This window comes from Larus michahellis, chromosome 1 (assembly GCF_964199755.1).
Source record: "Larus michahellis chromosome 1, bLarMic1.1, whole genome shotgun sequence".
NCBI lineage: Eukaryota > Metazoa > Chordata > Aves > Charadriiformes > Laridae > Larus > Larus michahellis.
The window spans coordinates 185,055,768-185,080,199 of NC_133896.1; the positions used below are offsets into that span (position 1 = coordinate 185,055,768).

The following is a 24,432-nucleotide window of genomic DNA, read 5'->3' on the forward strand; positions in this document are numbered from 1 at the left end:
GATACCATTGCTTCTGATGGGAGAATATAATGGACCATTGTATGAGGTTGATCTGCAAAAGCTGACATCAGTAACAGCAGCTTATTTTTCTGTCCAAAATTTGTTAACAAACTTCCTGATTATGGAATTTAAGACATGAATAGTGCTGGCTTGTGAGGGAAGGAGCTGGCAATTGCTACACACACGCGCACTTTCCTACTTGTCTCTGCCAATACACCATAATCTTGATTAGTGATACAGCCTGATATTCCAATCCTTCATGTCTCCTGAGTCCGGATTTCCAGCCATGCAGAACTGTGCCATATTTGGAGGTTCAGTGGGGTGTGACAAACAACTCATTTGAGACTAAAAGCAGTATTTGAATTTGGATCTCCTGAGGTAAAAGGCTAGTTCACTTATAATTTATGTTATCTAGCTCACTCATGACAAAGATTTTCTGCGCCAGAAATACCTTGACAGGTGTTAGTACAAGGCATCATAGTTACAATTAACGCAACAGCTTTATTAAATTTGACATTGACGTGTGTATTAATAATCCTTGGACTGGCGTAAGAAAATCACTCAGCTATATTTTAAAGGTTTAATTATATATGTGCATATTTGTGTTTGGTGTCTCACACTCACAGTCAATTTTCCTTGCCTAATGCCTTCTGTCACATTGGTATTATAAAGCAGATGTTTATTATAAATTATACCTCTTTAATATATGAGTATGTAAAGATGCAAAGTGAGTTTATGACTTTTCAAGATTGTGTCTAACAAATTAAACTACATATGAACATCAATCCTACAGATTCATTTACAAATAAGATTACCTGAAGTGCAATATTGTATAACTGAATATTAAAACTCCGGTAGAGAAAGTACTTAGGAACGGTTGAAGTACTGAAATGTATCAAGTCTAAAAGAGACAAAAGACTTTAAAAACTTCCCTGTCATACTCAGTTCTTCTTCCCATTAATACTCCTGCTATCAACCTTCTCTGCTATTACAAAGCTTTACAAACTTCAAAAAACAGTGCTCAATACCTGTGATCTTTTAAGCTGTGGTCCTTTACAAAATGCTACACATTCCTATTTGTTTGTAAAGTGAAAAAAAAATGTAACAAATAAATCTGAAAAACACTTTTTTATGTGTGCCTTTTCCCATAATTGCAAGAAAAAAAGTAGTCTCCACTGATGGAGTGAAAATTTTCTGCATTGTTTATTTTCTTAATATTCTTCTTCACTCTCAGTTGTTTGGCTTCCTTCTCATTCTAGGAAAAAAGGAAAGGTTTCAAATTGTTGAAATTGTATGGCATGGTAATTTAAAAATTAAAAAATCCCTTGCAGTACTTGTAATTTAGTGTCATGACCTCCTTTGTGTCATGACTTTGACCCTCTTGCTGAGTTGATGGCTTTGAGTCCAGCTATAACAGTAGGACATTAGAGTTTAACCTCTTTCTTTCTCCACAATTATTGTTTGTAAGTAGCTTAACATGTGTGCAGACAAAGAGAATTATTTGGAAGGTATAAGACGGAAATGGAACCAAAACAGGAAAAAGAGCATTCACAGTTAATTTCAGAAAAAAAGAATCGTCTGGGGATGCTTTTTAAAAACTGTATCATTCTTTCCTTAGGGAAAGAGTAACATTCCTTTAGTTCATATATTTTGAAACCTGTGAGGACACCAATAGGTGTACCACACAGAACAAACTTGCAATGCCAGGGTGGTGAGCTAGATGACCTTTCAGTCTCGAATTAAGGGGAAAAGACTACATGCTGCTTCTGACCCATCCAGTGAAGATGAACTGAGATATTTAAGTACTTTTTGAGATGCTGTTTTACTTTAATCCTTTTTAATTTTAAATTTGTGACTTCTTAGCTTTAAAATTTTAGGTTGCATACATACTGTGGACTATGGTGCTATGATGTCCCCTGAAGTCTTTCTCCCTCTTTTTCTCCCTTGGTCTTGTTTTCTTTTTGTCTGGGATTTATATGACCAAATGCAGATGTCTACAGTGAGGTATACAATGAACTCCTATGACTCCCACTAGAGAAAGTAAGACACTACTAGAGCAAAATTTATCTCATCCCAACATAAATATTCAAAACAGGTCAGATGAAACACCTTAAAAATGCCTGTTCCTCTCTATTTACTGTAAAAAGTGACTAGAGTGAATAATAAAAATGTAGGTGTCTAATAGTAGTAGTCTAAAAGTACTACAGACGTCTAAAAGTAAGTGACATGAATCCCACTTTGTTATCTACTCTCTTTAGTATTAGCTTCCAAGAGTGTTGCTGATGCAAGCTCAATCTCTGCCATAGGGAAGGCTGCTCCTGCCAAGACTCACTCTGCTTTCCAGTGGCCAGATTTTTTAAAGGAGCTGCTGCATCTCCTTTTTATTGGGGTGCAGGGAGGGATATCAGTATTGTCTAGTGACAAAGGAAGAGAACAAAGACAGCTCAATACATAGTTTTTATTCAGATTTTTGATAGAACATACACATTTTGACTAAACAAATTTTGATGAGAAGTTTTCTTTTTGGCTTCGGCTCTTCACTTTGAAAGAACTGACTTTTCCATTTTAACCATTTTTGTACTAAAACTCATGTGAGATTGGAGTAAAATATTAGTCAGAGTAAAGGAGAAGTAGGATTTCTTTTAATTTTTTAAATCTGTTCTCCTTGCACTCCTTTTAATTTTCCTTGTTGGAGAAAAATGTTTGTAAATCAACATTTTGAAAGAGATTTTCTTACCTTCTTTAGCCAATGCTACAGCTAGAAGGTTAGAGGCCTAAGAAATGTTCTTTCTGACAGTACCTTTCCATGTCTGTGTACGCCAGTTTTCTTTTCCGGGTCTAGCAAAAGTGATCTTCTGATCTATTATTTAAGATCATGTTTCTAAACCGTCTCCTTCTTGTGGCTTAGCTTTGGGGTCAGGTTCTTTCCATCAGGATTCTTAATGCACAGCAATTTCTCATGAAATTATATGGTTAGAAGTTGGTTATGCCTGCTAGTTTCATTAGCGAATGTAAACAGCATTGTTTCATTTTGGGATAAAGTTGAGAACCTATAAAACTTCCCAGTGGAACCAGACAACTGAAACAATAGTAGTCACCAGCAGGACATTTGAAATACATACCAGTGTGGAGGGATTTTCTTGGGTATCGCGTTTTTAGGGGTCTGAAAGCTTGTGACAGAGAAGCAAAAGCTCAGAGAAAGGAGGAAAGAAACAGGGTAGCACGAAGGAACAGAAATGGTTTCAGTAGCTGGGTAACATGAAATAGAAGAAAGGCTGAAAGGGTTATTTTTGAAGCTGGGTATTACCTAACAAGAGCTTGAAGGAGTCAGAAAGGAAAACGCCTCATCTGATTCTTGTTGTGTTCAAGGAAACTGTGCTATATACATTTTGTCGTAGATAGACAAGATTGAATCAAACATATCTGATGCCACCATCAATACGTTCCTCTAACTGATTTTCCCATTCCCAAACAGTCTAAAATTAGATTAATTGATCAAGTCAAATAATCTAATAGTACACAGGGGAGTAGAATAGTTGGCATTGGCCCAAGTGCACAGATGAAAGTGTTTGTTTCCTGCTAAATCCTGTGTTTTTTGCTGCTTGTTTCTCTCATTTTAGCTCTTGAGAGGACTGTGGGCTCAGCTGTCATTCCACTGTCTATCCACTCACTAGCTGCACCAGTGGCAAGGGGTGACGCTCCATGTGTGTTTTGCTGCACCAAACCTGAGGGATTACATTTGTTCATATTTTTCTCCCTAGCTGTTGTTGTCCTTGGTAGATTACCCCTGCAGTTCTTATCAGTACAAAACTTTGGGCTTCTTCTTCATGGCATACCCTGCTGAGGGCAATAGATGCAAATGCTTTGAATGTCAGATTCTTCGTTATTGAAATACTTGAAAAACCTTATTAGTAAGAAACAAAACAGAAACACCCACATCCATTTTACTCATCTGTGTCATCGGTGACAGTTATGAAAGACAAACGTGCTTCCCCTCTATTACTGGCATCATTCAAGCCATAAAGCTTGAAGGAAAGCAAATGCACATAAATACATGAAACTTATTGAAATGTTTAACTATGGCTCTAGCCTAACATGCCAGATGAATATGAGCCAGCAGTGTGCCCAGGTGACCAAGGCAGCCAATGGCATCCTGGCTTGTGTTAGAAATAATGTGGCTAGCAGGACTAGGGAAGTAATTGTCCCACTGTACTCAGTACTGGTGAGGTTGCACCTCAAATACTGTGTTCACTTTTAGGCCTCTCACTACAAGAATGACATTGAGGTGCTGGAGCATGTCCAACATTGCTGGTCTAGAGAACAAGTCTTTTGAGGAGCAGCTGAGGGAACTGGGGTTGTTTAGCCCGGAGAAAAGGAGGCTGAGGGGAAACCTTATTGCTCTCTACAACAACCTGAAAGGAGGTTGTAGTGAGGTGGGAGTTGGTCTCTTCTCCCAAGTGACAAGTGATAGGATGGGAGTAAAGGGCCTTAAGTTGCACTTGGGGAGGTTTAGATTGGATATTAGGAAAAATTTCTTCACCAAAAGGGTTGTCAAGCATTGGAACAGGCTGCCCAGGGAAGTGGTTGAGTCACCATCCCCGGAGGTATTTAAAAGACTTGTTGATGTGGCACTTAGATTTAATGGTGGACTTGGTAGGGTTAGGTTAATGGTTGGACCTGATGATCTTAAAGGTCTTTTCCAACCTAAATGATTCTATGTTTTGCAATATGATTCAGTACTAAATAATGGCAGTGTCGTGGTTTTGGCTGAATTGGCCAATGGCTGGTGACAGATGCTGCCCCCCAACCTCTCGTATACAGAGAGGAGGAGGAGAGATAAAGAGATTTCCGAGTTTAGAAGATACTAAATTACTTTAATGAAATATTAATAATAAAATAAAAAGGAAAATATTAAAATAGATACAGTATATACAAAACCGTATTAAGCTCCCAGGATGACGTCACTGGCAGGCATTGGGGAAGTCCCAGACTGGACTCAGCGGTGGGTGGGAACTGGATTCTGGAGCTGGAGTCAGGAACCCACGGATCGGGATTAAAGGCAGATGAATAGACATAGTCCTCCTCAGACGTCAGCCATTGGAGAAAGAGAGATGACCCTTTGATCCCTCAGCTTTTATACTGAGCACGGGGCAGATGGGATGGAATACCCCTGTTGGTCAGTTTTGGGTCACCTGTCCTGTCTGCTCCTCCCTGCAGGTGGGATCCCTCTGTGCTTTTCTGTTTCTGACCCTCTAACGGGGCAAATAACAAAATTAGCTGACCTTGGTTGTTATAGCAAGAAGTATATGCAAGAGCCTCTCTGCGTACCATTCCTTGGCACAAACTGTAAACATTGGTCTTATCACTCCGAGAGCAAACCCGACAAAATATGCTGTTAGTTTCAAAGACTTAGAAGAGGCCTAGCTAAGAAGTAAAATTACTGAACAGAAAGTTGGTTCTGTTTTACCTCAAACAAGGACAGGCAGGAAATACTTTGCAACATCCTATTTTTCCCATGATGTCCAGCACCCCTTGAAGTCTGAAATAGAGTATCTCTATTATTTCCATAGGAGCTAAGACAGGTTATTACCTTCTAAGAAAATTTCAAAGAGAGAGGAAAGGAATTCTCTATTTCCTTTTTGATTTAAAACCTGAAAATAATTTGACTTAAACTGAGTCACTGAGGAGTACTCATGTGAAACCCTCACAGACCATCTTCTGTGTAATGTATGTACAAGAGCTGCTTGTATGTTATTAACCCCTTTAATTACTTTGGGTTTTTTTACTAGCAAAGCACTGTCTACAAGCTATTGGGAAAATTGTCATTTGCAACATGAAAAAATGCAACCGGTAAATGTATCAACTGCACAAATATATGTACTATGAGATGAAAGTACTACGAGTGCAGAACTGTTATCACACTCCCCACAGTCTCATTCTCACTTGTTTCTCTAGTATACGTGTGTGGTTGGCTGGCAAGTCACTTGATTACAATATGGGAAGTGTCTAAGTTTAAAGTTAGTCTTGCATCTCTGTTTTCCCTTTGGAGATTTTTTTCTTCCCTATCAGTATTTTTCTTGTTCCTACTTTTTATTTTTTGAAACAAAAATGTTATAGCTCTTTATTTAAAAAATTTTTCAAATTCTGCTGTACATTTTTCCCCTAGAGGATTAAAAGATGGCTGAAATAGCTTGAAAACAAAGCCAAATATTAAGCTGAATTTTTGTTGTTGGTTTCTTAACTGAATAAAAAAACATCTACGATTCACGCAATTCTACTTGAAAGTCTTTTGTGGTGAGTGTCAACATGCATATGAATAAGCATATAGCACATAATTCCATGCAGTAAACATTTAACTTCACAGATGAAATGCCAATAGCATTTGGGTTAATGGCAGTTAGCTCATTGTTTCTGTGAACTGTTGAGGTCTTCTGAGATCTTGTGTCATGCTTTTTGTTTGCTCCACCTGGGTTCATAACTTACTTTCCAGTTATACTGTCATTTACATCACTTTTTTCTGCATAGCTGCTCATCAGTGAAACCACTTGTGCCCATGGAGAGACACATTTATTTTTTTCTTGAAATGTGTCCGATTTTATGCTTCAGCACTTGAAATCTGATGTGGTTTCAGCTTATTTTTACATAAATGTTTTAGGTTGCAGTGGATTGTTATTAGTTTTGTTGACTTTTTTGCTCAACACGCTAATAGCAAATCAGTTCTTTCTCATAACTTTCTTTTATTTCTAAGTTTATTCAGGGTTTTCTATTGCAGTGGAGGAATTAGAGGATGATAAACTTTTACACTGTGTATTTTAAGTATGTATTCTTCAAAACGAAACTTTCTACTGCAGTAGCAAAGGCAGAATTTGTGAGAGGTGTTTGGAAAAGTAGTCCATTTACTACAGGTAGCCTCAGCCTGATGCTTCAGCTGAGTTAACTGCAGCTGGAAGGCAGGAATAGTTGGGCTATCGTTGAAGAACGTACAGGACAAAATAGCTTGGGAAATGCTGCATTATGTTATTGTGAGTCTCACTGTACTGAGACCCAGGGAGATGTGTATTCTATCTATCTGGAAAGCTAAACAAGTAAGATGAAAATGCATCAGTGCTCTAGAGGAAAATTAAAAAAAAAATAAAAAAAATTCAACTCTTCGCAGAGTCCAAATACAGGAAGTAAATGAAAAATTTAAACTGGCTACATTTATTTACAGTATTTTAGCTTTTACAGTCTCAACTACTTTTAGTATCACAAAACTCCAATTCTTTTAAAGGGATGTTGCTGCTGTTCCTTTGTTTTTGAGCTTTTCATAGAATTTATTATTGATAATTACTTTTAGATAAGAAATGCAGCTCCCTTGTAACCACCAAAATAACCAGAAGAAATTAATCAACACATAGGAATAAACCTTTGATTGAAATTTTAACAAAAATATTCCCTTTAAACATCTTTATTGTTTACTTTTAACATTCTCTGCCTTTCTAACTTGATTTTAATGTGCTTTCCAGATTTGGTGTCAGCAATGTTGCTATGGTAGAACTTGTGCAGACAGCTAGGACAGAACTCTAGCTGGCCCCTTTTTGTGCTTAATAACTGGTACTCAGTCTTGGTCCATCTTCTACCACATCTTCTACCAGTAGAGTGCACAATATCAGCAGGTAGTCAGGCCAGGCTGCTAGTGAGCTGTCATAGCAATCATACAACTACCGATTTATTGTTACTTTTTACTCTTTTTTTCTCAGATATAGCTTAGGCTGGATCATCCTAATACATCCTAGGTGGGATGTGTTAGCTAAAGCACATTGCAGCAGTCACAGAAGTCTTTTGGCTTCGAAGGGACCTACAGGTATGTCGGGCAGTTGGTGCTTTTGCATTGCAGCAGGTTTGAATGTTTAATTTGTATAGTTACTTAGTTGTCCCATAGAGTGTTTGAGAAGCCTTAACTATTTATCCTTACAGCATCTCTGAGAGCGAGGGAATTGCTTTTGTCACTGTTTTACAGCTAGGGAGCTGAAATGCAGTGTTAACTGGCTTGCCCAAGGTCACGTAAGAAATCTGCAGTGCAGAAAGAAACTGGCTAGAGCCCTAACCGTTGTGTGATCCTCCCTCCACCAGATATAAAGGAAGAATAAGCTACAACCTGCATCTCCGAGGGAGTTTTTCAGGCTCCTTTGGCAGCATGTTGTATTCCTAACTGTTCTATTAGTTAAAGTTTTTCCTTTACACTTAACCTAGATGTTCTCTGCTGCAGCATAAGCCCATTAGTTCTTGTTCTGTCCTCATTGACTAATGAGAATAATTTGTCCCTATCCTCTTTATAGCAACTCTATGTATGTGCAGACAGACCACGCCTCCCTTCAGTCTTCTTTTCTTTAGTCTGAACATGCCCAGTTCAGTTAACCTCTTCCCATAGATCTTATTTTCCAAACCTTTTATCATTTTTGTTGCTCTCCTCTGAACTCTTTCCAATTTATCTGCCTTTTTGAAAACGTTGTGTCCAAAACTGAACACAGTAACCCAACAGAGGCCTAAACAGTGTCAAGGAAACCAAAATAATTAGCTTGCTTGTTTTACATGTGATATGTCTATTAACACTATTTAATATAATATTTGTCTTTGTGACAGTGTGCTGTTGTGAAATTGTATTTAGTTTTTCATATACAACAAAACCAATTTTTTTGTAGCATTGTTCTTGCAGACATGCTATCATTTTCTGTACCCATTGAGCCTGTAAATTTACTTTCCTTATTCTTCTTATTACCGTTATGGTTCATTGTCCCTCCCTTATCTGAACTGGAAGAAGCCTTGTCACCTACAGGTGGGTAGGGTCCATTGAGATTCTGACGGACTGAAAGGCATATGAGTGAGGATGGAGAGGAGAAGTTTGGTGGAATTTGTCAAACCACAACTGTTCACCAGCATATTATTGAGTTGTGATCCCTGCTTTCAAACACATTGCCATGTTCTCCTTTCAAATGTCCCTGCTAAAGAGCTAACAATTGACTTTTTTTAACAAAACCAATGACTCTGAGAAGCTTTAACAAGTATGAATAATGCCAAAGAAACATCAAAATACTGCTGTTTTAGATTGGGGGATTTTTGTTGGGAAGCTATTGTGGGTCACTGATGAGTACATTTGATTATGCCATCCTACAGTAGCCTCTGTGGACTTGTCTTTGTCAAATTACATTTTACTTATTTAAGGAAAAATAATTTTTTAAACACCTCACAGTCATGTTGTATTGTAAATGTGGCATTCAATATCCACATATTCCAGAAGACATACTCTGCCTGTTTTTAATTGCTAGTGTTATTTGTTAGTTCGACTTGTATCATGTATCTTTGTGCTACTAACCTTTGGTTAGTCATTACACAGCTGCCAGTCCTCAGTTTTCTAAACATTGGTGTACTTGTATGGTGTGCCAGTCCATATCACTCTAGCCTTGAAAGTTGCTGCATGATTTAATAGTTCCCCCTGGTGACAGCTGGTATACAGTGATTTACATTTTTCAGCGTGTAGCCAGGTTTCATTACTTAGGTATGCTGCTTTATTTACTCAAAATATGGAACATATAATATTTCAGTTATTAACCTAAATGTGAAAGGGCAGTATGCCCAATACAAATCTTCAGTCCTGTGGTCAGCTATTATAAAAAAGAAAAAAGATAATCCTTGCTACATAACAGAAAACTAAGCTCCAGGAGTGCTGCTGGGTAGATGTTAGCTGAATCTGTTTGAGTGACATATTTGCTTCCATTGTTGATGAAAGGCCACAGTCTCAGACAGTTTCTAATCACACTGCACTTCAACATGATGCACCGTAAGTCAGAGTAAAGGGCGAAAGCAGTTTGTTAAGAACTATAAATCAAAACTTCAGTTGAATTAGCATTCTTTTGTTCGAGGCTGCTACCTGACGTGCATCTAGCTGGGCATTCATCAAAAGAGAGTATGTAACTTTGTTAATTATATTCTGGTAATTGCATACTCACCTTTAACATCTGAGAGGAAATAGAGAAGTAATGTTTCCTTTGTCTTGAGTTAAAGTTTGCATTGTCATCATCTTACACTGTCTCCAGTAATTACCTTGTGTTTTAGTATTTCACAAAGTGTGCAGGCAGTGTGGTTTATTTGTAGAGTTGGATCCGGTGTTAAGGAAGAGCAGCTAGAGCATTTGCAGAGATTGAGATGGTGGGGACCACACAGGGCTGATTTAGATAGCATTTTAAGTAATTTATGATGTAAGAAAGGAAGGCTCATAACAGGCCATTGGCTCGGGGCCCCTCACTGGCATCGCACCAGCTTTGCTCTCAGTCGGGTTTATTCCTTTTTGTCCTTATCATTGGCTTTACTAAAGAACGTGGCAACCTTCAGTTGCCTGGACTGATCAAGGCTGGGGAAAGCAGTGCATCACTGTTCAAATGGGAGCCGACAACAAGTGTATACTGTCAGAGTCTCTGCATGCTGCCATGCAGCCAGTCCAGAGTTTAAAGGGAGGAATCATGAGGCAATAGTCTGTGCCCGTTTCTTCTGTGTATAATTTACTGTGCAACTTAAACTCTGGACCTGTTTAATGGTCCTAACAGCAGAGTTTCTAGGCCAACAACTAAATCAGCTGCAGCACTCTGCATTTGCAGACAGACCTTATGAATTACAAAATATAGCAAGCTGCCCCCTCACGATGTTTTTTCAAAGACACAGCTTTTATAAGAGTTGCCAAGAAGGTTGTCAAAGGTACAAATACACATTGGTATAATGAAACTTTAGGTTGTGGGTTTTTTTTTTTTGGTTGTTTTTTGGTTTTTTTGAAAAAGCATATAAACAGTCTCCAAGTATTGCTAATTCATTAGCAAGGAATAAATTCTAGAGAGCTCCACTGGCTGGCCATGGTAATACATTAGTGACTTTCCCAACATCGCTCTATGGCAGTGATATTTCTTGGGTAGCAGTGCGGTGAGCCGCTGGCAGACGGAGACAGGCAGAGGGAGGGAGGACTTACACTATCTCATTTGTAGCCTACTTCTTAAATGAGGGTTGCATGAAGCCAGAGTTCCCTGTTTCACCCAGATGTGCCTTTTCAATGCTAAATTCACATTACAATTTTAAGTAAAAAATCTTTTGCTAGTATATTGTTTTCTATTAGAAGTGTCATAGCAAATTATATGTCCTTTAGTTAAAAAGACTAATATATATCAAACACCCAAGGTGACTTTTAAAGTCAAGAGATTTTGTTTGCATACACTAGTTAACCATATTTATCTGTTGAATATTGCTGTTTGGAAAAAGGAAAAAAAATAAATTTTAATTTCTCACTGAAATTTGGAATTTGTGAAGATAATAACAGAAAATTCTTTAAGAACGATGATATTTTATGCAGGTGTGAAAATCTTTAAGTAGTTTATCCCCTTAATATGCCATCAGTTTTCATCAGGTGTAAACTTAACCTGCCCTATTTACAGACTCAGTGCCCAGCTTCAGCTCTCATTCTGCCTCCATTTATGTTTCTTCCTCTCTGTTCTTGTCTAACATTTAGGGTAAAATTTCCCAAAATGTACTAGTCAGTACCTACAGCCAGGAAAGGACTCTCTACTAACAGTAGAATTTCTTAGTGTAATACTTACTAAACCACATATCAAATCTTTTCTGCAAGTCAGATGGAGTAAAAACACTTTGATGCAATTCTTCTATGCCGTTTGGTTGTAAGGCAATTAGATTATTTAAGGAGATTTTGGTCTAATAAAGCAATAGTCTCCTTGTATTAAAACAGTCTGAAAAGTAATTCCTTCCCAATAAAAATGTGAATATTGGCAGAATAAGGAAGCTCTTTATTATCCGAAATTTAAATTTAAAAAATAAATATATTCTTTTTCAGTGGAAATTATTTGTATTTATTCTTTTTCAGTGGAAATTATTTATATTTTGACAAAACCTACATGCTCTCTAGTCCTGCTTTTCCTGAATTCACTACTTTATTTATGTTTGTGTTGCTCAGTGTAGTTATTACACTAGCCTGTGTTGCCGGTGTATCACCAGAGAAATGTGAAAAAAGTCTCTGATTTTCTCTAAAAATGTAGAGAAGTCTGATTGTGCTCTTAGAAACTATAGAAAAATGTCATTTGCTTCTCCAACAACCCCGAGACATGAAACTTCTCATGGAGGTAACCCAGAGACACTTGTCTTCCGTTGCAGGGTATTGTTCCTGTTGAGGTTCCTCATATTTTGGTGTCTCTCATTGTTTAAAACTTAATCACTCTTCCTATTTAAGATAGTTTTCCTAGTGTAAAAATAGCTAATCATTCCAAATCTTTAAATCAGTGTGTCTTCTGTGTCCTGTTTCCTGTCTTCCATTGTTCCATCCCTTCTCTTCCCCACACCCACCTCCTCCAGCTTTCCCCATTACATGAATCACTTTCATGTAAATTGTTCCTACTGTTTTTCACTCAGTCTAGCCCTGAGGGAATATTACTCCTGTTAGAAATGTACACATTTTACAGAGCTGTTTGGCTTAAATGTGGTGATAAATACCAGAAAATAGATATGTTTTTACCTGCCTGCAGTATTTTCTTTCCATTGCAGGGAATTTTCATGGATGCATGGCAAAACAAATTGCAATCACTGGCATTTTTTCCACTCTAGTTATGTATTTCAAATGACAATTATTATTGTCGTTGTTGTTGTTATTGTTCTAATATTATTAGAAGAAACAACTTTTAATATTCTTCTATGCAATTTGAGTAACAAAGCAAAAGTATTTTGTTTCTTTTGCAGAAGAACTGCCCTTTTTGTTTTACTGTTTTACTGTTTTACTGTTTAGCATTATAAATATAAAAGATCTGTGTGGGACAGCTTTTAAGGTCAAGCAGAAAGGAAGATTTTCTTTTCCAAACATCTGTCAACAAACACATGGAAGAGAAGACAGCACTAGCATAATTTAATGTGCTTTCACTGGGTGAAAAATGTTCTTTGGACACTATGTCATGACATGTACTTTAAGTAAAGCTTTTCTCAGGTGCTTTATCTTACACTGTATGGCTTTGCTTCTCTTACACTAATATTTTTCAGTTTCTTTATTGTTCGAGGCTACAAATATGTCAGAAAAGGCTCATAAGCGTTATTTATTCTTCTGGCATTCAGGGCTCATTGTGATAAGAATGAGCAGTTGCCACTCTGCAGATGGCAGGAGAACCAGTTCCAGGTTTCGATGAACCTAGAGGTCATCGATGACTGTGCCGGACCACAACTAGCCAGTGATTAAGCAGCAGGTTTGACAGGCATGGCTGTGGCGAGACCTGTGGGTTTTACATGTGGCCTTTTCCAGCAGGGGCTGCTGCAGAGCAGTAGTAACGGCCTATCCCCAAGGGACTTGAAAATTATTTTCAATTCCCTCCTCCCCACCACGCCCATTTGCATTTAATGTAAACATATTGTGGACCTGTTGGTTCTGTTGAGTCAGAAAAAGGAGAAAGTCACTGAGGAATATTAAATCTGGACCGAGACAATACAAAAGCTCTTGGATCCTTCAGTAAAATATGCCTCAGCTGTACTGGAATTATCTCCTTGGATAGGAAAGAAATGCAAATATAAGATGTAAAAACATGAAATCCTATTAATTGCAAACCAACATATCTGAAAGGAAGCAAAAAGTGCTCCAAAGACAGCGAGCTTTAAGCTCAGTATGAAAACTTCCACAGTAACCATAACCTGTGTAGTGTGCAGGGTTCAAAGACCCAACCACATCACCTGGCCAACACATGAGGAACCCGGGGATCCAGTTGAAACCAAATGCATTCTGAAGCTGAAATGCTGTCAGATAATGTAAGAGTCTGTAAAGGCACAAAGTTTATAAGGAGAGACCTCTTTTCAGGCCGGATTATAGGGTCAAAAAAAAGTAGGTACACTTCCAGGCACAAAGTCCACTCTATGGGTTAGACATATGCTTTTTCCAACTTTACTGCAAGATGTAAGATATACGCCTTCTCCCAGTTAGCCTCAATTAAGAATACCCTCTTCTTAGATAAAGATTTTACGGATAGATTACAATATCTGAGTTATCCTCGGTAAATTGCCTTTGTAAAATTAAACACCTCCGGAGAGGAATTCACCTCATCCTAAAGGAGATATTTAGGGTATGTCAGGTAGATTACCTCTGGAGGCCTTTTCTCACCCTTAACTGTAAAAAAAGCTGGCTGAGACTTAAATGTTTACATTCTGTATGCTACGATGATATGGATCCTGATCCTTGTGTCTCTTACATGCCTAAACCACCACAGCTGCAACATTGCTGCCTAGTATTTTCTTATAAATAGCGCACCTTAAAGGATTTTATGAAATCTCAAAAAACTGTTTCTGCTGTCTGCTTATACTGCAGGTTTCACATATAGCAGTTTGGTTACATTGCCAATGTTTCGCTTATTGAAAAAAATTATGTGATTATATTGCTCCATATTGCTACTTGTCTTCTGAAAGAAAATAATGGATTGTGGTGCCAAAGGAACCTACCTACTGATACAGAAAATTGTGAGATATCACCACCATACAAATGGCAGTACAAGCACAAACTCAAATTAATAAATAAAAAATAGCTTGTGAGGTAAAGAAGGCTTGTATTTTTCTGTTGAGACATGATGGTATACTAGCTCTCTGTAAGAAATAGGACTTTCCTTGAATTGACCATAACAAATACATTTATCCTTGAATAAAAAAATAAAGAAAAAAGTGAGAAAACTTTATGTTTTCAGAGCTGAATAAGAACCTTGTGTAGACAAACTTGTAATAGAAACGCATATGGTATACACAGCTATTGAGGCACAAGGATTTGGCTTAGATATAATGATAAATATAAGAAAGTAAATTGAAGAAATTGTTGCATTTGTCTTTATATAACTACTTTCCTGTGCATTATTGCTTAGGCTTAGGACACAGAAATTCATCTGTCAACTAATTTCACTAACTTTAATTCTTTCACTAACTTGTTAGTCATTTCTAATGAATATGATATATCTTTTCCAGTTAAGACTGAGTCAAATACAGTTTTCATACTACTAGTGACATTTCCCAGCTATATTTCTTACATGGTTCTCATCTATTATTTCTTGATGAATTATGGAAAAGGGGTGGTGAAACACTGGGACAGGTTGCCCAGAGAGGTGATGGGGGCCCCATCCCTGGAGACATTCAAGGCCAGGCTTGATGAGGCTCTGAGCAACCTGATCTAGTGGAAGATGTGTCTGCTTACTGCAGGGGAGTTGAACTACATGACCTTTGAAGGTCCCTTCCAACCCAACACTTTCTATAATTCTATGATTCTATGAGTGGCATTCCTCAGGGGTTGGTACTGGAACCAATGCTGTTTAACATCTTTGTTGGTGACATGGACAGTGGGATTGAGTGCACCCTCAGCAAGTTTGCTGACAACACCAAGCTGTGTGGTGAGGTCGACACACTGGAGGGAAGGGATGCCATCCAGAGGGACCTTGACAGGCTTGAGAGGTGGGCCTGTGCAAACCTCATGAAGTTCATCAAGGCCAAGTGCAAAGTCCTGCATGTGGATCAGGGCAATCACAAGCACAAATACAGGTTGGGCAGAGAATTGTTTGAGAGAAGCCCTGAGGAGAAGGATTTAGTAGTGTTTGTTGTCAATATGACCCAGCAATGTGTGCTCGCAGCCCCGAAAGACAACGCCATCCTGGGCTGCCTCAAAAGAAACATGGCCAGCAGGGCAAGGAAAGGAATTCTGCTCCTCCACCCTTGTGAGACCCCACCTGGAGTACTGCGTCCAGCTCTGGGGCTCCCAACATAAGGACATGGACCTGTTGGAGTGGTTCCAGAAGAGGGCCGTGCAGATGATCAGAGGGCTGGAGCACCTCTCCTAAGAGGACAGGCTGAGAGAGTTGGGGTTATTCAGCCCAGAGAAGAGAAGGCTCCAGGGAGACCTTATAGCGGCCTACCAGTACCTAAAGGGGGCCTACAGGAAAGGTGGGGAGGGACTCTTTATCAGGGAGTGTAATGATAGGTGAGGGGTAGCAGTTTTAATCTGAAAGTGGGTAGATTTAGATTAGATATTAGGTAGAAATTCTTTACAATGAGGATGGTGAGACACTGGAACAGGTTGCCCAGAGAAGTTACGGATGCCCCATCCTTGGAAGTGTTCAAGACCAGGCTGGATGGGGCTTTGATCAACCTGGTCTCGTGGGAGCTGTCCCTGCCAACGGCAGGGGGGTTGGAAGTAGATGGTCTTTAAGGTTCCTTCGGATTCAAATCATTCTATGATTCTATGATTTTACTGAAATAAGAAGCGGCTCTTTAATTATTGCATGAAGTGTTGTTTTGTATTTCAGGCTGAAAAAATTCCACATGTACTACATGATTGTTGTTGGAAACCTAAAGAATTCAGCTCTGATATTTAACTGATTTTTATGCTCCTAGAGACTGTAAACTTTATCCCCTTCTTCCAGTCATTGGGATGCTGGCTACAGTTTGTAAAGCAGGGTCCAATTATCTAGAGTAACTGCATATCTAATCAGGAAAAGAAGTGTCAGATATTTTTTTTTGTCAAATATGACTTCAATCTAAAGTGACCTCAGTGGCTTGATTAATTGTAAATAAAAGCTTATGTGGAAGTATGTAATTTTACATTACTTTTAATTTTTTAACTTAGATATTATGGGTGGGTGAAATTTATGCCCTGGAAGAGAAAGAATTTCCTGAATAGCCTGTAGTTCAGTGCCTGTGGATTTTACTTGAACTGTGGAAGAGTCAGCTGCAGACCTCTGATTGAGGTCTGTTGCGAGGCTTAGTTTCTCAGTTTCTCCTGTGAAGATTGTTTGAGTGAATAATTAAGTATTCAGGGAATGAAACTAGTTTAGATTTCATTCTTTTTGATTTTAGGCACTTAACCAAAATCTCTACACTACCAATTTCTTATTTAATGGTCCCTTTTTTCATTATGTTTCTACTGTGACGTAAAGACCTCCAACAGAATATTCAGTTCTCTTAAAGTCTAAATTTCTTTCTGGAAAACATCTGTTCATTATTGAGTAGATAGGTAGGATGGATTTGTGCTTACACATATAAAAGTTGAACGTGCCTATGAAGTGTACAACCTGACATCAGAAGATTGCCTGTCCTGTGATTTATTTTTTAAGTCACAGTTCCTTTCTAAAGCACAGCAAAAAGTAAGTAGTTAAACATAAAAACTTATTTTTTAGACGTCTCAACTGTTTATGTTGAGTTGTGTACTCTTATTGAGTTTCCTAGCCATCTACAAAAGATTGGAAGCAATGAAAAGCACAATTTCTGGTACTGTTTTTATTAAGGTATGCGAAAAGAGCTTTTTAAAGAGAGTTTATCTTTTATTTATGCCACCAAAATAGTAGCCAGATTTCAGAAGAGTTCAGCAGTGAATGTGCTGAGCTTTAGGAAAAAAATCTGTACATAATGCAGCTCTGGACAAAATGTTACAATGAGAGTCACCCACCCATTTCAAAATAAGGCTTATAATATATTACAGTAGGGACTTAATAAGTCTGAATGAAGCCTGCCCTAGTCAGATCAATGTTTGTTTTTATACGTTAGTTTTGCCACTGAATTCACCAGGATGAGGATTCTACCTACCATCTTTTGTTGTACTTGAATCAAAAGAATTTGTCTTTGATGCTTGATGACACAGAAATATTCAGTCAATGGGATATAGAGATCCTTCTTCCGACACATCGCTTACAAGTCTTTAGTAGAGGTGGTGCGTAAACGTCCTACAGTCTTTCATGCATTAGACACACACATGCTCTTTACTCGTTCAGACGTCATCTTCCTTGGAGGAGGTTCCTGAAAAAAGCATTGATGCAAAAGATATGTTAAAAAAGATCAATGACAAAATGTCACTGAGAGTCGAACTCATGTAAAGATCCTTGGAGTGGCAGAATATAAAGTGAGAGAGATGCTGTCACTCCGCTTTTATCTCTTTGATCCGATGTTCAAGACTAGCATAGGCCTGCAGCAGTGCTTAAACTGTAACACTGTTACAAGAGCAGCTATTGACTTTGGCATTATTGAGAACCTAATACCATTTATTGAAGTCAGGTTTTACTGATTTTTAACACTGGCAAGATTTCTGTAAAGGCAGATGTAGTAAAGGCTTCATTTTTATTTCTCAGGAACTTCCCCTAATTCTCAAAACAAAAAAAACCCCAAAACCCCCAACCAACAAAACCAAAACCAAAACCCTACAACTGTGCAAAGAGTATACATAGGAGCTTGTAACAGACATGACAGAGAAGTGGAAAACATATTCACATTTTCTAATTTTTTTCATAACACGATTGGAAAGAGTACAGATGAATAATGCTAATTCACCTTCTGATGCATGGAGATATTCTTAATATAATACTGTCTGCAAATATGCTGTAGTTTTAAAGAAAATATTTTATTTTAAAAATACCTGGATTTTATTTTTTGCAAAACTCATTAAAAAGAAAAGGGATTGATTACTAAATATATAGATTGGACTTTCAGAGAGCTACTTTGATCTCTGTTCTGTGGTTATAAATTACATCTATGATTTGGTTTCTAGGTCAGCTTCAAGTCAGTGGTAATACTCAAGTGTTAACATGAACTCCTATCTTAAGTTCAGGAGAAACAAGCTGCCAAGTTTTGAGTTGCAGAATTTATCTCTTAACTGAAATTAACCCGAAGTTAACACATCATGGTGAAGTGGCCTTGCCAAAGCAGGAAGAAGCACCAGAATACCACATGCTGGAGCCAAGTTTTGCCTCGTACAGGGCTGGATTCACAAGCCACATGGGGAAACCCAGACAAATTTCTGACTTCTTTTCCTAACCTTGCCTTAGTCTGAAATGAAATTTCCAACTATGCATTTGTGAGCTGAAAGGAGAGAAGAAGCATGAGGTACTTCCCTGCCACATTTTTCTGTGAATTGTCTGTGATCAGCTTCCAATTTTATGCGCCTCAAGTATCCCTGCTTAAGAAGCGGCAAAGCAGAAATCTCTCCCCATTCAGAGGTACAGCTTTATAAATTGTGGCTATATGTCTGCTTGTAGTGCATTGGAGGGGGAACCCAATGGCCTTTTTTTTTACATATAAGAAATACCACATACAAATTGAATGACTAAATGCGTGGTGGCTAGGAGAAGTCCTGTGAAACATGAGCGATCCTTTAAAAAATATGTGTTTGACTAATTTTCTGCTCAGTACTGTGTTTACCATTTCTATTTATGTTCTATGCTTCATGGTGTTAGATTATAAAATGTGGTGGAATAGCATGGGCTTGACTGAAACAATGAAAACTTCTGAAATTTTGTCATGTATCTCAAGTATTTCCTCTTTTTGATCCAATTTAGCATGGGAAAACACATATATTCCAAGGATACTGCACTTTTTTTAAAAAGAGTATATATTTCTCCATATAACATCAAAAGTAAAAGTAGCATAAGCTGTAGTCTACACAGACTCACACATGCAGAGAGATGCATATATATTCCACTCTGTAGTGCGTATATGTGCAGTGTAGAAAGCACCACTGAAAATCACCAGTCACTTAAAATGTCATAGTCTGGAGTATGCCTGAGTTGTGCTGTCAGTATGGGAAATGAATTCAAATAATAGGTGCCATTACTGTAGCATGAAACTATTAGTTAAAGTTCACAGTGCTTGCCTAGATCATTTAAACCTTTATTAGAAAAAAACTGAAATTTTGAATGTTTGAATGTTCTTCTTTTCTTCCTTAATTTGAGCAGGCGCTCAAACTTTAACCGAAAGCATCTGGAAATAAGTTCCACTGCCATCTTTCTGGTTCAAGTTCCAAAGAACAGAAGGCAAAACTCCCTGTGCATGGTGCTAACTAATATCACAGGGGTGACTTAAAATGGATTGACGTGTCATTATTCCTCCCATTCTTGTTTCTTTTTTAATGATCTGCACCTGAGCTCCGGTGTGTATTTTGTGACACTTATTAGCAATCTACAGGTCTGAGAAAACTGTTGTTTATCCATCTCTCACCTGTGAAAATGTTAACAAGACGAGACGTGCAGCGGTGTCTGGTGCCAGCTGAAGGTCATGGATAGAGTGAAGAAGCGTCTGACATCTGTCTCTCGCGGTGGGCATTGCACCGTTGTTTCACTGAAAGCAGCAGGCTGAGCGATCTCACACCATTAATATCAATGGGACCTGAGTGCATGCTACCTGCCTTCGTTCCTCCGTTCCAGGAGTGGAAGCGCGGAGCTATTAGCGCACCTCGTTCACATCCTAGATAAGAATGTTGAAATAGTTCCACATGGCAGATGAACAAAAGAAGTCATTAGGCTTTTTCTTGTCCACATGCACTCAAGGGCCTGACGGCAACTGCCCTTGCTATTTTAAATCAAGACTGAGAGACTGAAGGCTGCTGATTTACTGAATTTCAATCAACCTGGATTCATCTTTTCGTCCTCTTATTTTTCTTTTGTGAGGGGCTGCTTCAGAACAACTAAGTCTCATTGACTAAAACAGTTACTTTGGCTTCCAATCCTGCACTATTTTCACAATAGGCTAATATTAATGGTATTTGCATTTTGGAAAATTGGCATACTTCTTCAATTAGAAGTTTTTTAGGATGGGATAGATGCCTTACATGCAATAGTTTTAAATAAGCTTTCCTCTCCCTTTTTGTGTCTATAAGTGAATGGTTGCAAGTGAAAATATGCACCTATTTGTGAATATTCATGTGTGTGTGAATTACCTGTGGAGACAGATAGAAGCCAAAATAACTATGCAAATATCATAGAACATATATCTATATGTATACATTAGTGAACAGAAATTGATCTCTTGCTGAAGTACACATAAAACAGTTTTGCAGGGGTACATATGAAAGTGATATCTCCTTTCCCTTTCTGTCTCTCCCCCTTCCTCTTCCCCTTCACGACCCCCTTTCCCTTCCCCCTCCCACCACCCCTCCCCTTCCTACCTTCTTTCCTCTGCCCCCATCCACTCCCCCTCTAACACTCAGTCTCCCTTCCCGCTTCCCGGGTCTCTTTCCTCTCCCCTTCTCTCTCCTTTTCTTCCCTCCTTCTTTCCCTTCTTTTTTTTTTTTTGTTTTTCTGTGCAGTGGCTTGCTTTCTTTTTTCCCCTTGTAACATTTTCTTTCTTTTGCAAATCATTCAGACACTTCAGCCCATGCTGGGCTGGCACAGCCACTAACAACTGCTCGAAAAACCCTTCCATTTCTTGTACAGCACATGAAACGATGCTGTTAGGCAGACAGACAATGGAAGCAAGGTGTTCAGCCCTTTCAATTTTTATTTATGGCAATGGGGAGCATATTGCTGGAGGTACTAAGAACAGGCTTACTTTCTGAAGGAGCCAAATTTGTCTCAATTGTCTCTGGATGGAAAACTATCTGTCCCAACAGTCAGTGGAAACAGCTCTCCTGATCTCCCTTTACCTTTTCTTCTGAATTATAAGGATGTTTTGTGAATGGTTAAACAGCTTCCCTCTTAATCTTATTAGTGTAAGACTCTCACTCAGGACCCACTGAAAATGGCAGAAATACATTCACAAATTTAAGTAGACTTTAGTCCCGACACTTACAAGTGTCCCACTGGCTTAGCCTTTCGTAAGTCGGACAAATTTAAAATAATGTTAAGCACTTCTATCAAAAATAAATACCAGTTGTATTCTGAGGTCTTTTTCTCAGCACTTCCCATTGATGCAGGCTATAGAGGGCTTTGGAATATGACCTTCTTTTATTGGCTTGTTCCTTTTGAAGCAAACTTCAAATCATTGTTTTATTTTGTTTTGTTTTGGGGGCTCACAAGCTCTTAAAAGGATCTCCCAATGTCTTGCAAGTTACAATTGTACTCATAAGTAGAGTAGTGGGCAATAAATAAGAAAGATAAGCATTGTGTAGCCAGGTTATAGTGGCACAACAACCAAAAAAAGAGCCTGCTGCATTCTTTCTAAACAAACAAAAAAGCATAATTGGAAAAAATCATTTTTATGTTCTCTTACATTAGATGGGACCACTGAGTGAAACATTCACTGATGAATTACTCCTCTAATCTGTGGAGGAAAAACAGCTACTGGCTAATTAAAGAGTCCTGGAACAGAGCCATGAGAACTAAATGGCTAAAAATGAAAACAGGCAAACATTTGAAGAGTATTCTACAGAACACAGATCTTTCAACACCTCCCCCTTTTCCATGGCTAATTCATTGTCATGGAAACTGAATTTATCAAAATGTTCTTGTTCACTCCTAGTGACCCAGTGAGTCGACTTACAGAGCTGGTGAAAGGTAACTCAGGCTGAAGCAATTTTTACAAATGATATGCAGCAGTTCATAAATCGGTAAATTTTGAATGGTACCATTGTGCTTCCCGAATAGTTTCCCCTAGTCTCAAAAGACTCTTTTTGTCTGCAAGCTAGAGGTGTCTGAAACCCTTACTAATAAGTTAGCATGGGAGGCATGTATGAGTTTAGCTTCTTTCTTCCCCTCTGCTCTCCTTTAATTTGTTTTTCGCCTTACCCTGTGAATTTATGCTAAAATCCTGTTATTTGTGTCTTTTTTTTTACTTCATGCATTTTCCACAGCATTTTCCTTTGCTGATCTGTAGCCCAAGGATGCAAAAATCCTTCATCACCTCATCACAAACATCTCTTCTTATCTGCTGCTGAAGGTAGGTGTTGACTATCAAGTGTAATACACAATGACTACTGTATGCAGCCAGCTTTGCCAAATCTGAAATAACCCTGGAACTCTGAGTGCTTTCATCCTGTCTCAGAAGGTGGGGTTGCTTGTATTTCTTCATCGTACAGGAAAATTGTCATATAATTATTTTGAAGGTTTTTCAGCTTCCATGTCACTGCCAAATTCCGTCAAGGTTGATTTTTACTTTATTTTATGTTAGCAATTAGCGACTTGTTGTCATGGAAACCACACTTCACATGATTCTTGAACTTAAATGGCTGAATGTGATCACACAGCAGCACTTCCTTCTTTAGCCTCAGTAGTTAAAGTCTTGCTTTTTGTGTGTGTGTCATCTTGATTACAGAATCACATAAAATATCTATAAACACACAAAATAATAGCAGAGGGCTACATCAATTAAAATGGAGTATTCAATAATTCATTCTTTAATTAAAGCTCTTCCATTTCCTATTGCTGTAACCTTTCAAGTGTTAAAGCAGACATAAGAGCTAATCATTTGTATGAAATATCTTTTCTAATTAGCTGTCTGTGAAACAATAATGAAGGAAAACAGAAAATGGGGATTTCAAATACTTTTGCTTTTATGCTTAATGCAAAGAATGACAACAAAAACACTTTAGAGAAAATATTTTCTAGGGGGTAAGTCTGTGAGGTTATAGATGGTATGTACTTAAGTAGACAGAAAGGGATGCATTCAGTTCAGCTTTTTGTTGGTAAACAGATGAAATGACACAGGACATAAGAGTCAAAGGATATGTCCCATGATACTGTGAATAACAGACACATTTGAATTTGGTCATCCACTAAATATGTTGTATCTGTGAATCTAAATCTTAAAACTTTACTTCAGAGGCTACATTTTTCAATAGCAGTCACACTGAAGGATTAGTATATTGCATTTTTTTTCATTTCAATGATGTCTTTACCATTTAGAAATATTCCAGAAATATTCCTGCATCATAAAGATCTGTTTCCATTGAAGATTTTTTAGATTATATTGCTGTAATAATAGTGGCAGACTAAGATGAAATAGACAAGTATAAAGACCTGTGTGGAGTCTCCTATTCCAGAGTATGATACTTTGGGTTTGGTTAATCTGCTTCCAAACTATCTGGAGATTTTTATTTATAAGTATGTGTGTATACACGTGTGTTTGTGTGTCTACTTGTGTGTGTATGTATGTATATACATACTTTATTTAGAAAAAAAATTTTGCATGCAAGAGTTATGCAGATATGACTACAATATTTTAAATTCACAGCATGTACCATTTTAATTTTATTGTCTAGATAAATGGTTTGTGTGGTCGCATGTTCATGTCCCTCTCTGTCTGATTCTTGAAAAATGCTGAATGGCCTGTAATCAATAAGAGTTCAAGGTACTTGAACCTCATAGGAAATGATAAGAATCAGCCCTGGGCACATAAAATTATAAATGTCACTCTAATGAATGCTAACCAGTAGACACAGTGATTTTTGAAGACTTTCCTGGTGCTTGAAGCATGAGAAGGCTCAGTCTTGAAAGGACTCTGCATTTTTTATTAAACTTTTCAAAAGTCTGTTTGGAATATTAGAACTAAACTAAAATATAGGTTAGGTAGCTCTCAGAGATGTTGAATCATAGAATCATAGAAGCATTTGGGTTGGAAAAGACCCTTGGGATCATTGAGTCCAACCATCAACTCCACTCTACAAAGTTCTCCCTTACACCTTATCCCTTAACACCACATCTAAACGAG

The 24,432-nt window shown here is 38.0% G+C and overlaps 1 long non-coding RNA gene across 2 annotated transcripts in view; it reads left to right on the forward strand.

Annotated features, from left to right (window-relative positions):
- The first annotated feature begins 22,251 nt into the window (after positions 1-22,251).
- The window catches only part of LOC141737930 (uncharacterized), a 43,513-nt gene continuing 41,332 nt past the window's right edge, over positions 22,252-24,432 (forward strand). The window contains exons 1-2 of one of the 2 annotated variants that reach the window (XR_012585276.1): positions 22,252-22,333; positions 22,577-22,662. This is a non-coding gene — a long non-coding RNA (uncharacterized LOC141737930). The remainder of the gene's footprint in view (positions 22,334-22,576; positions 22,663-24,432) is intronic. The other variant, XR_012585277.1, reaches the window with a different exon arrangement.